At 39.0% G+C, this 10,080-nt stretch overlaps 1 pseudogene; it reads right to left on the bottom strand.

Annotated features, from left to right (window-relative positions):
- Nucleotides 1-630: 630 nt before the first annotated feature.
- LOC102837264 lies at nt 631-1,575 on the bottom strand (annotated as a pseudogene).
- Nucleotides 1,576-10,080: the final 8,505 nt, after the last annotated feature.

Raw genomic sequence — 10,080 nt, 5'->3', positions numbered from 1 at the left:
CCAGACTGCCAGCAGGAGAAGCTAACACAGAGTTTATGATGTGGGAATATTTTACTTGGTGTGCAGGTTGATTTCACTGGAACACTATCATCATGAAAAGGACAGCAATTTGTTCTTACTTTACTTAGGAATTGATACTTAACTCTGCATATAGATTTCCCTTCTCTACATGTAATTCTTCTGCCAAAATTATTATTCAATGTCTTATCCACCATCATGGTCTCTCACATAGAATCACCATGAATCAAGGAACTCATTTCACAGCAAATGAAGTTTGGCAATAAGCCCATACTCAATTCACTCATCTTATCATGTTCCTCATCATCCTGAAGCATCTGGCTTGATCAAACAATAGAATGGCTGAATTCAACCACATTCCATAGATTCCCATTGACCTAGAGATGAGAATAAGAAGAGGAAGGGCTAGTTGGTCCAAAATATGGTAAGACCAGGGAACTCCTGAGCTCATGGACAAGGACATAGCCATGGGGAACTAGAGCTGAAAGTGAAGCATCCAGCTGATATGAAGTGAGGGGAGAGACACACAAGAATGCCTAAACTTGCAAATAGTACCCATTTGACCTAGCCAAGATGGCTTGATAATAAAAACTCGACTGGTGTTAAGTACCGTTAGTCAAAGAGACCAAATCCTATATCCTCATTCAATACCTTAGACTCTTTCTTTGCTTCAATCTTGGCTGGGACTGAGGCAGCAGCTATAGCAGCGGTGGTGACCGCGGCCACAGGTGTGGCAGCCAGAAACGCAGATGGATTAGCCAAGAAGGCTTTGACCTTCACAGCCAGTGGGAAGGTGTACTCAGTCTCCAAAGACAAAGCCAGGACCCGCTTGTACCCATTGATTATGGAGTGAGGTTCTGAAGCAACAGTTGGGTACCAAATCTGCACACACACACACACAGAGACACACACACTGGCAACGTTGCGGACACCCTGCAGGAAGCGAGAATGTAGAGCTTCCTCAGTGATGTTAAGCACTTCTGGTTGGTAGATGCTGCCGTTGCCAAACACCTGCTGGATGATCTGCCCGAAGGAGAAGAGGGAAATGGTCAGCCTGTTAAGCAGAGTGGCTTCGCTGGCTCCCACTTTGTCTGCAGTCTTGATTAGCTGCGCATCCCTCAGGATTTCAACAGTGTCTCCAAAGATCGTTATAGTGATGTCCAAGAGCCTGGAAGAAGGAGGTCTTCTCGGGACCCAGACCGGTGTTCTGAGCCGACACAGTAGCCTCGCTTGGGGCAATGGTCCCAGCACGGGCAGCAGCTGGCACCTAGTTGGGCTGCAGCATGTTCCTGATCTTAGTGAGGTCCTCCTTGGTGAACACAAACCCACATTGTTCCGGATGTGAGGCCGAGTTGTTTTCCAGGAGTCCAGGATAGCCCTTGTTCATCAAGGTGTTCTTGCCCATCAGCACCACAGCCTTCTGGTGCATGGACATGCAGATCTTCTGCATCTGCTTGGCGTCCACTTTGTCTGCTCCCATGATGAAGCATTTTGGATAATCATCCAAAAGTTGTATGATCTTAAGGACTTCCAGGTTGCCCTGTCTTCCCTGGGCATCGCGGCAGTACGTCAGGGATTGTCACGCGCGCGGGATTTAAAGATGATGTCACTCTCACAAGGATGCCTGGCGAGTGCAAAATTTCATTTGTCAATAGTTGTTTTTTGCTTTGTTTGTAATAGGTCAGTATTCAAGAATATCAAATGGCAGATCTTTTTTACAAGAGAAACATTATCACTATAATATTTAAAACATAAGAAATGATATGCTGGAACTGTCTTTTGCATCTTCTTGGCTTTTAACAGAAGTATAAAGTGTGTCATGTGAACATGTGCTTGTGCCTTTAAAAGAAATTCTTTTATAGACAGAAATTTTGCAGATAGACAAAAACTTCCTCCTGAGCCAGGTTTATTTTTAGGTAAAACCACAGAATCTAATCAGGTTTCCTGTTATAATGTAAAGTGGAAATATAAAGATGCCTGATTATTTTGTGTTAGGACCAACCGTTTCATTCTATCATCTGTCTTTTTCTATCACCTCCAGTGTGATATCCTGGAATGGGGCTCCTGACACATAATAGAAAGCTTCAGAGGAAACATTAATATGTTCCTTAGTTCAAGTAGTCCATGTTATCACAGAAGCAAATGAAAAGTCTTTCGACCTTTTCATTTACTTCTACGACAACATGCTCTGAGAGGAAGGATTTTTGCCAGCTGTTTTAGTTTTAAATTACAGTGCAATGATTGGTTTCATTTCTGGGTCACCCATAGCAACCATTACTTGCAAGTACAAGATGAGCAATGGCTGCATGCAAAATTCTCAAGAATTTAAGTTCAAATGCTCTAATTTATAGTCATGAAGATTTTGTTAGGTGGGTACAGCATGATAGAGAAAATTTACATCATTTTTCATTAATTTCTAGATTTTTCCCCCTTTGTTTATTCAATAGCCTTTAAAACAATTAATACTTCATGCATAACTTTTCCAATAGTACATACACCATCAGTATATACAAACTTAAAAATTTGATGTGTATTTCTCTGACCCCTGGCCACTTCTATATGTATTTTCAGACTCCCTGGAGGGAGCAAGAAAGTTAGAGAAGAAAGTGGATAAAAGATGCAGATTTGTATCTGCTACTACTTTCTACTCTTCAAACCTCATATAAGAAGTGACAGGTTTAATTCCTATAGGTATTGCTATAGTTTTCTTACTCTTTTCTGCTATTAAAAAATATATATATACTGACTTATTTTTCTTCACCTAATTTTTCTTTCCGAGTTCTTCTCAGGATATTATGAACACTCATCAGTACAACAGCCTGAGTTTTAACATCTGGGTATGATCCAGATGTGCCTGCAGACAGTACTGCCCACTGATACTAGGTAGTGTATTGTAGGAGGCATTTCACCTCTATTCATATTTCCTCAACCTCTGAGATGCCTTATTTTCCTAATACTCGATGATATTATAAAATACCTCTTTATAATTATTTCAACTAGTGGTGATAAAGTGCATTATGTATGCATGCTATTCATATATTTTTCTAGAAAAAAATCAACTTTGCTGTAGTACCCATGGGCTATTAGTCAAAATGTTGACAGTTCCAACCCACTCAGAGACAGCTCAGGGGACAAACCATGTAATCTGTTTCTGTAAGGTCACAACCTTGATAATCTTATGATGCAGTTCTTCTCTGCACACATGGGACCAGCTGTCATGACTAAGAATCAACTAGAAAACTAACAAAAATAAAACTAAACTCTGATATTGTACTGTGAAAGTTGTCATACATAAACAAATGAGAATGGATAATAAAACTTTATGCACAATGAAATTTGAATTTCATATTATTTCAAGCTGTTGCTATTCTTGTTAGGTGCCATCAAGTTTGTTCCCACTCACAATGACGCTATGCACAACAGAATGAAACAGTGCCCAGTCCTGTGCCATCTTCACAATTGTATGCTTGAGCCCATTAGCTCTGCCACTGTGCCAATCCATCATGTTGGGTGTCTGCCTCTTTTTCGCTGACTCTCCTCTTTACCAAGCATGATCCTTCTCCAGGGACTGGTTCCTTCTGATAATATGTCAAAAGTATAAGAGACAAAATATTGCCATTCTGGCTTCTAAGAAGCATTTGGCTGTATTTCTTCCTTGACAGATTTGTTTGTTCTTCTGGCAGTCCATGGTATTGTCAATATTCTTCTGAAACACTATAACTCAAATGAATCAGATCTTCTAGAGTTTTCCTTATTCATTGTCTAAATTTGACATGCCTATGAAGCTATTGAACATACCATGGATTTGGTCTGGTACACCTTAGACCACAAACTAACATCTTTGCTCTTGAACACTTTAAGGAGGTATTGTGCAACAGATTTGCTTTTTGCCATTTTACATCTCTAAGACTAATTATATCCTTTGGTTTCTTGACTGTTGTTTCCATGACAGTTGATAATGTATTCAAGCAAAATGAAGGTTTTGAGAATTGCAATAATTTTTCCATTTGTCATTACATTATTTATTGGTCCAATTGTGAATGTTTTTATTTTCTTTACACAGGGCTACTGAAGACTGTGGTCTTTGATCATCATCAGTATTTTAAATTCTCTCCAGTTTCAGCAAGCAAGGTTATGTCATCTGCATATTAAAGATGAGTTTTCTTTCGATCCTGATGCCACATTCTTCTTGAGATAATCCAGTTTCTTGGATTGTTTGCTCAGCATAACAATTGAATAAATCTGGTAATAATACAACCCTGGCACATCTCTCCTGATTTTAAACCATTCATCATCAACTTTTCTGTTTGAAATTCATCTTTTCTGCAGCTTCGTTTATGTACAGGTTCCTTGTGAGCACAATCACATGCTCTGGATTACCCATTCTTAACCATGCTATCTATAGCTTGTCATGACCTAGACATTCGATTCCTTGCACAGTCAATGAAGCACAGGAAAACATCTTTCTGGTATTTGTTTTCAGCCAAAATCAACTTGCTGTTATTTCTGTTATTATTATTATTTTGATTTTCCCCAAAATATTTAATAGCATACAAGTATTTCTTATATAATAGCATACAATAATAGGAAATGGACCAACTGTAACTAGGAGGCAATAGTTTGCTGACCTTTGCTCCAAACAGTGGTTCACAATCACCTAGAGGACTAGAGAAAATAGATTGGTTGGCCAACCCCAAAAATTCTGATTCAGTAGACCTGAGCTGAAACTGCAAAATTTACATCTCAGACTTTGCCAGGCAATGGTGTTGCTGGTCTGGGGACACTCCTTTGAGAACTTTTTGCCTAGCTTGTTGCTGTTGTTAAGTGCCATGGAATCAGTTCTGACTCACAGTGACCCTGTATAGACTTTCCAAGGAGTGACTGGTGAGCTTGAACTGCCAACATTGCTGTTCAAATCGACCTTGCAGTCTAGCACAATAACCCACAAGTTGGCAAAATTTTCTCTGTATAGTTCCAGATAGGAAATATTTAAGCTATATAAACTATACAGTTTCTACTTCAACTATTCAACCCTTTGTAAGAAAAAAAGCAGCCATAGAAAATATACATGTAAATGGATTTGGCTGTGTTCTAATTTATTATCTAATTTTATTATTTACAAAAATAGACTATGGACTGGATTTGATCTGCAGATATAGTTTCCTGACCCATGGTCTAAAAAACTCCCTCTTTAACTCATGAGGTAGTATTAAGAAACCTGTGGGCACATTAGGTAGACAACACACAGTCAGCATTTACACTCAATAGCCATTCTAATGGGGACTGATGGCTCCTGTAAAAATTTACAGTCTCAGAAACTCTATGTGGGTCACTCAATGTAGTAGTATTCACATTACAATAGCCCTGGTGGTGCAGTGCCCTGTGGATTCACTATGAATTAAAATAGACTGGGCAGTTTTGGTAGTACTTTATTCACATTACACCTTCTCCTCACTTTAAAATGTCTCATGCAACATTTCACATTTACAACAACTCTGAGAAAATTCATAAGCAGTGCTTTCAATGGTTCAAACACCATGTGGGGCCATGGCTAGGTCCTCAGTATTCCCTACATACCACCCTGAATGATATACCAGAAGTTATGGAGATTACTGGGCTACACAAGGTTTAAAGGCCAGCTGGCCATAGAATTCCAGAATTCCTGCTCTCATTCAGCTGCAGTGTCTTGGTATAGCCAAGGAGGGTTAAGAGTAATAGAATGAGAAGACACAAAGAGGCCATGTAAGGGCCTGAAGGTACCAGGGAGGTTCCTGTGGGAAGGTTAGAAGAAGGAAAGGAAAGGAGGTATACATGGGGCTGTAGGGATAGCCCCTATTCTTTGCAATGTTATCTATAGTTTGTTATGACCCAGATAGTTGAATGCCTTTTTATAGTCAATAAACCAGCAAACATCCTTCTGGCACATTCTGCTTTCAGTCAAATGCCATCCAATGTCAGCACTGATATTCTTAATTTCGTGTCTTCTTCTGAATTTGGCTTGAATTTCTAGTAGTTCCCTCTCCAAATGCTGCTGCAAACTTTCTTGAATTATCTTCAATCACATTTTACTTACATGTAATATTAATGATATTGTTAGGTGATTTCTACATTCCACTGAGCCACCTTTCTTTGGAATGGGCACAAATATAGATCTTCTCCAATCAGTTGGCTAGGTAGTTGTCAACCAAATTTCTTGATACAAACAAGTGACTGCCTGCAGCACTGTATCAATTTGTAGTAGAAGTAATTCAATTTGTATTTCATCAGTTGCTGAAGCCTTGTTTTTCCACCAATGGCTTCAATGCTGCTTGGACTTCTTTCAAAACCATTTATTGTTGATCATATGGTATCTCTTGAAATAAGTGAACATTGACCAATGCTTCTTGGTATAGTGACTGTGTATTACTTCCATCTTCTTCTGATATTTACCACATTATGCAATATTTTGTCCATGAGGTTCTTTAATAGTTTAGCCCAAGATTTGAATTTTTTCTTCAGTTTGTTCAGCTTGATAAGTATTAACTGCTGTCTTCTCCTCTGTTTTCCTAACTGCAGTTCTTTAAACATTTCATTACAATTCTTTGTCTTGTTAAGTTGTGCTTGGAAATTTTCTGTTTAACACTTTTGCTTCCATCATTTATTTTAGTGACTTTAGCTTCTCTATGTTGAAGAGCAAGTTTCAAAGTCTCTTCTGAGAACCAGTTTCATCTTTTCTTTCTTAGCACTTTAATGACTTTTTGCTTTCTTTCTGTATGATATTCATGATGTCATCTCATAGTTTCTCTGGTCTTCCGTCATCATGTCTAAAACATCAAATCTGTTCTTGCATTGATCTCTAAATTCATGTGGGCTTACTCAAGGTAATATTGTGGTTATCATGGACTTGTTTCCATTTTCTTCAGTCCAGCCTCAACTTGCATATGAGCAATTGATGGTCTGTTCCACAGTTGGCCACCAGCCTTACTTTGACTGATGACATTGGGCTTCTCTACCATCTCTTCTCAGAGATACAGTCAATTTGATTTCTGTGTATTTCATCTGTTGATGTCCAAGTGTATAGTCATCCTTTATGTTGTTGAAAATGGGTATTTGAAAAATATTTGATCATCATTTCTATCATCAAGGCCAAATTTTCCAACTATGAGTCCTTCCTCTTTATTTCCAATGTTCATCTTCCAATCGCCTGTAATTAACAATGCATCTTGATTGCATGTTTTATCAACTTCAGACTGAAGACGTTGGAATAATTCTTCAATATCTTCATCACTGACTTTAGTTGTTGGTATATAAATTCAAATAATAGTCATATTAATTAGTCTTCCTTGTAGACACATGTATATTAACCTACTACAGACAGCTCTGTACTTCAAGATAGATCATAAATGTTCTTTTCAATGATGAATATAATATCAGTCCTCTTTAGTTTGTCATTTCTGGCATAATAAATCATATTATTGTCCTATGAAAAATAGCCAATAGCAGTCCATTTTAGCTCACTAATGCCCAGGACCAGGGAACCCAGTCATTCTGCACAATATGCACTGGACTTTAAACCACAAGGTTGGTGGCTTGAGCCTACCAGTCATTCCTTGGGAGAAAGATGAGGCTTTCTGCTCCTGTAAGATGTACAGTCTCCGAAATCTTATACAAGGTCACTATGAGTCAGAATCAACTTATCAATATTTATCAACAACTATCACAATGTCTAGGCTATCAATCTTCATGTATTTAAATGTAATTTTGACAACTTCCATGCTCTGATTATTAATGAATGGTTGCAGCTGTTTCTTCTCATTTTAATTGTACTCTAACAGAAATGAAGGCCCAAAAAGCTTTGCTTCATCTATGTCATTAAGGTCAATCCTTCTTTGAAAAGGCATCGCTTCTCCTCAGTGCAAACCCCCTTCCAAGACTAAGACTCAATGGGAATACACGGTCTGATTGGTGACCACGCTCATCACCAATAAGGGGAATTGAGGGAAAACAACAATGAAGTGGAGAGGTAAGCCCTACAATGTGGGGAGTGAAGCATTCAGCTGATAAAAAGAGAGGGCATATGCACAAGAACACCCACACTTGTAGATAATACCCATTTGACCTGGCTTCAATGACTGGATAATCAGAGCTCAACCAGAAGAAGAAAGAAGAGGAAAAAAAGAGTAATCTGATGCAATTTGGCCTTCACCTATGGAAGCAGTAGCTCAAAAGAGGGAACAAATTCTTACAGAAAGAATCATTCCCACCCCCTCCACACACAGAGTAGACAGGGATGGGCAACTTGGACATTGGCTACCCAAAATGGGGGGGGGGGGGAAGGGGCTACAAAGGCAAGAAGTGACTAGCTTACAAGCTTTCAAGAGGGAACCTAGAGCCAGGGGGCCTGGAGGAAGGCAGAATCTCCAGTGAGTAGCATCCAATCTGCCTAGGCGGAGCTGATGAAATGAAATGCAGATGGGTCTCTTGTGATACAATATTGAATAATTGTTATCAGGACTGATTGTGAAGGTTGGAAATGTAAAGGTAGACATTTTATAGCAAGGAAGGGAGGGAATAACTTTTCAGTCTAGGAGTGAAGGTCCCTAGGACCATCAACGGAGAAGAACCACGAGCAGGAACCTACCCAGAGGAGCAGTGATGCCCGAAATGGAGACAGAGACAATGACATGGAGGGATGGAGCAGCTGGGGACTTTAGATCCAGATAGGGAGAGCGACTGTGTGCTGAAGACTGGTGGGGGGGGGGGCACAGAGGGGGATAGTTTAGGGGGCAAGCTTGCAGGGTATACCCTTTGGTCTGTTGATGATACATGGAGGGGATTGTAACCATGGCAATGATACGATGTACAATAGAATGAATGTAAAACTAATGTTCTCCCATGTAAACTATCATATAATTCACAATAAAACACTTAAAAAAAAGACATCGCTTTCCCAGTCATATTTTGAGTGTCTTCCAAACCGAGGGACTCATCTTTAGCACTGTTATCAGACAATGTTCCCCTGCTATTCATAAGGTTTTCAGTGATTAAACCTTAAGACTGGTTTGCCTCTCCTTCTGAGTCTGTCTTATTCTGGAATCTCTGATGAACCATGTTCTTCCTTCTGGCATTTAATATACCAGTGGCATAGATTCCAGCATCACAACAACAAACAAGTGACACCAGTATGCCAAATTGACAGATGAGTGGTCAGTTGTAAAACTATGCCCTCCAATTCATAATTTTCCTCATATTTTCTGCCTCTTGGTATTTGTAATCTATAATCTGATAATTATTTTTTATTTATCTTCCAAATAATTTACTAAGTTTTCCTTTTAAAAATTACGAATCTATACATAAGTTATATTAGCATATTATTGTTATGTGCTGTCTTATCTATTCCAATTTTTCTCTAAAATGTTCCTTTTTCATAGCATCATATTTTCTTTTTTCCTTTGGATGCATCATTGTACAAAATAGCTCAGAGACTCCCAGAGTATATGTATGAATTTGAGTGCATACAGAAGTGTTTGCATGTTCAAAACACTTCTTGCCCTTCAGTTCTTAATTTTGTCTAGGATCACATGTCTTGTATGGTCAGTTAATTTCTCTGTCTTATATTTCTCAAATATCTGGTCCCTATGAGTCAGAACCAATTCGATGGCAGTTAACAACCACAATAAAAAATGGAATCCATGATGCCATATGAAACTAGGGATACCATTGCTGATGTCAGATGGATCTTGGGCAAAATCACAGAATACCAGAAAGGGGTTTACTTGTGCTTTGTTGACTTGTTGTTGTTGTTAAGTGTCATTGAGCCAGTTCCAACCCATAGTGACCCTGTACAGAGTTTCCAAGGCTGTAAATCTTTATGGGAGCAGAAAGCCTCATGTTTCTCCCACGGAACAGCTGGTAGTTTCGAACTGCTGACCGTGAGATTAGCAGCCTGATTCCGATTCATACGGGTAGTTTATTTCCATAAAGATTTACAGCCTTGAAGACTAGATGAGGTAATTCTACTCTATGGGTCCAATATGCAATGTGATTGGTTTAGTTTTAATTTGTTGGTGTTGTTATGAAGTG

This window comes from Chrysochloris asiatica, unplaced genomic scaffold, assembly GCF_000296735.1.
Source record: "Chrysochloris asiatica unplaced genomic scaffold, ChrAsi1.0 scaffold00010, whole genome shotgun sequence".
In the NCBI taxonomy this organism is placed as follows: Eukaryota; Metazoa; Chordata; class Mammalia; order Afrosoricida; family Chrysochloridae; genus Chrysochloris; species Chrysochloris asiatica.
The sequence above is the reverse complement of the archived record's forward strand: the minus strand, read 5'-3'. Positions and strand labels throughout refer to the sequence as shown.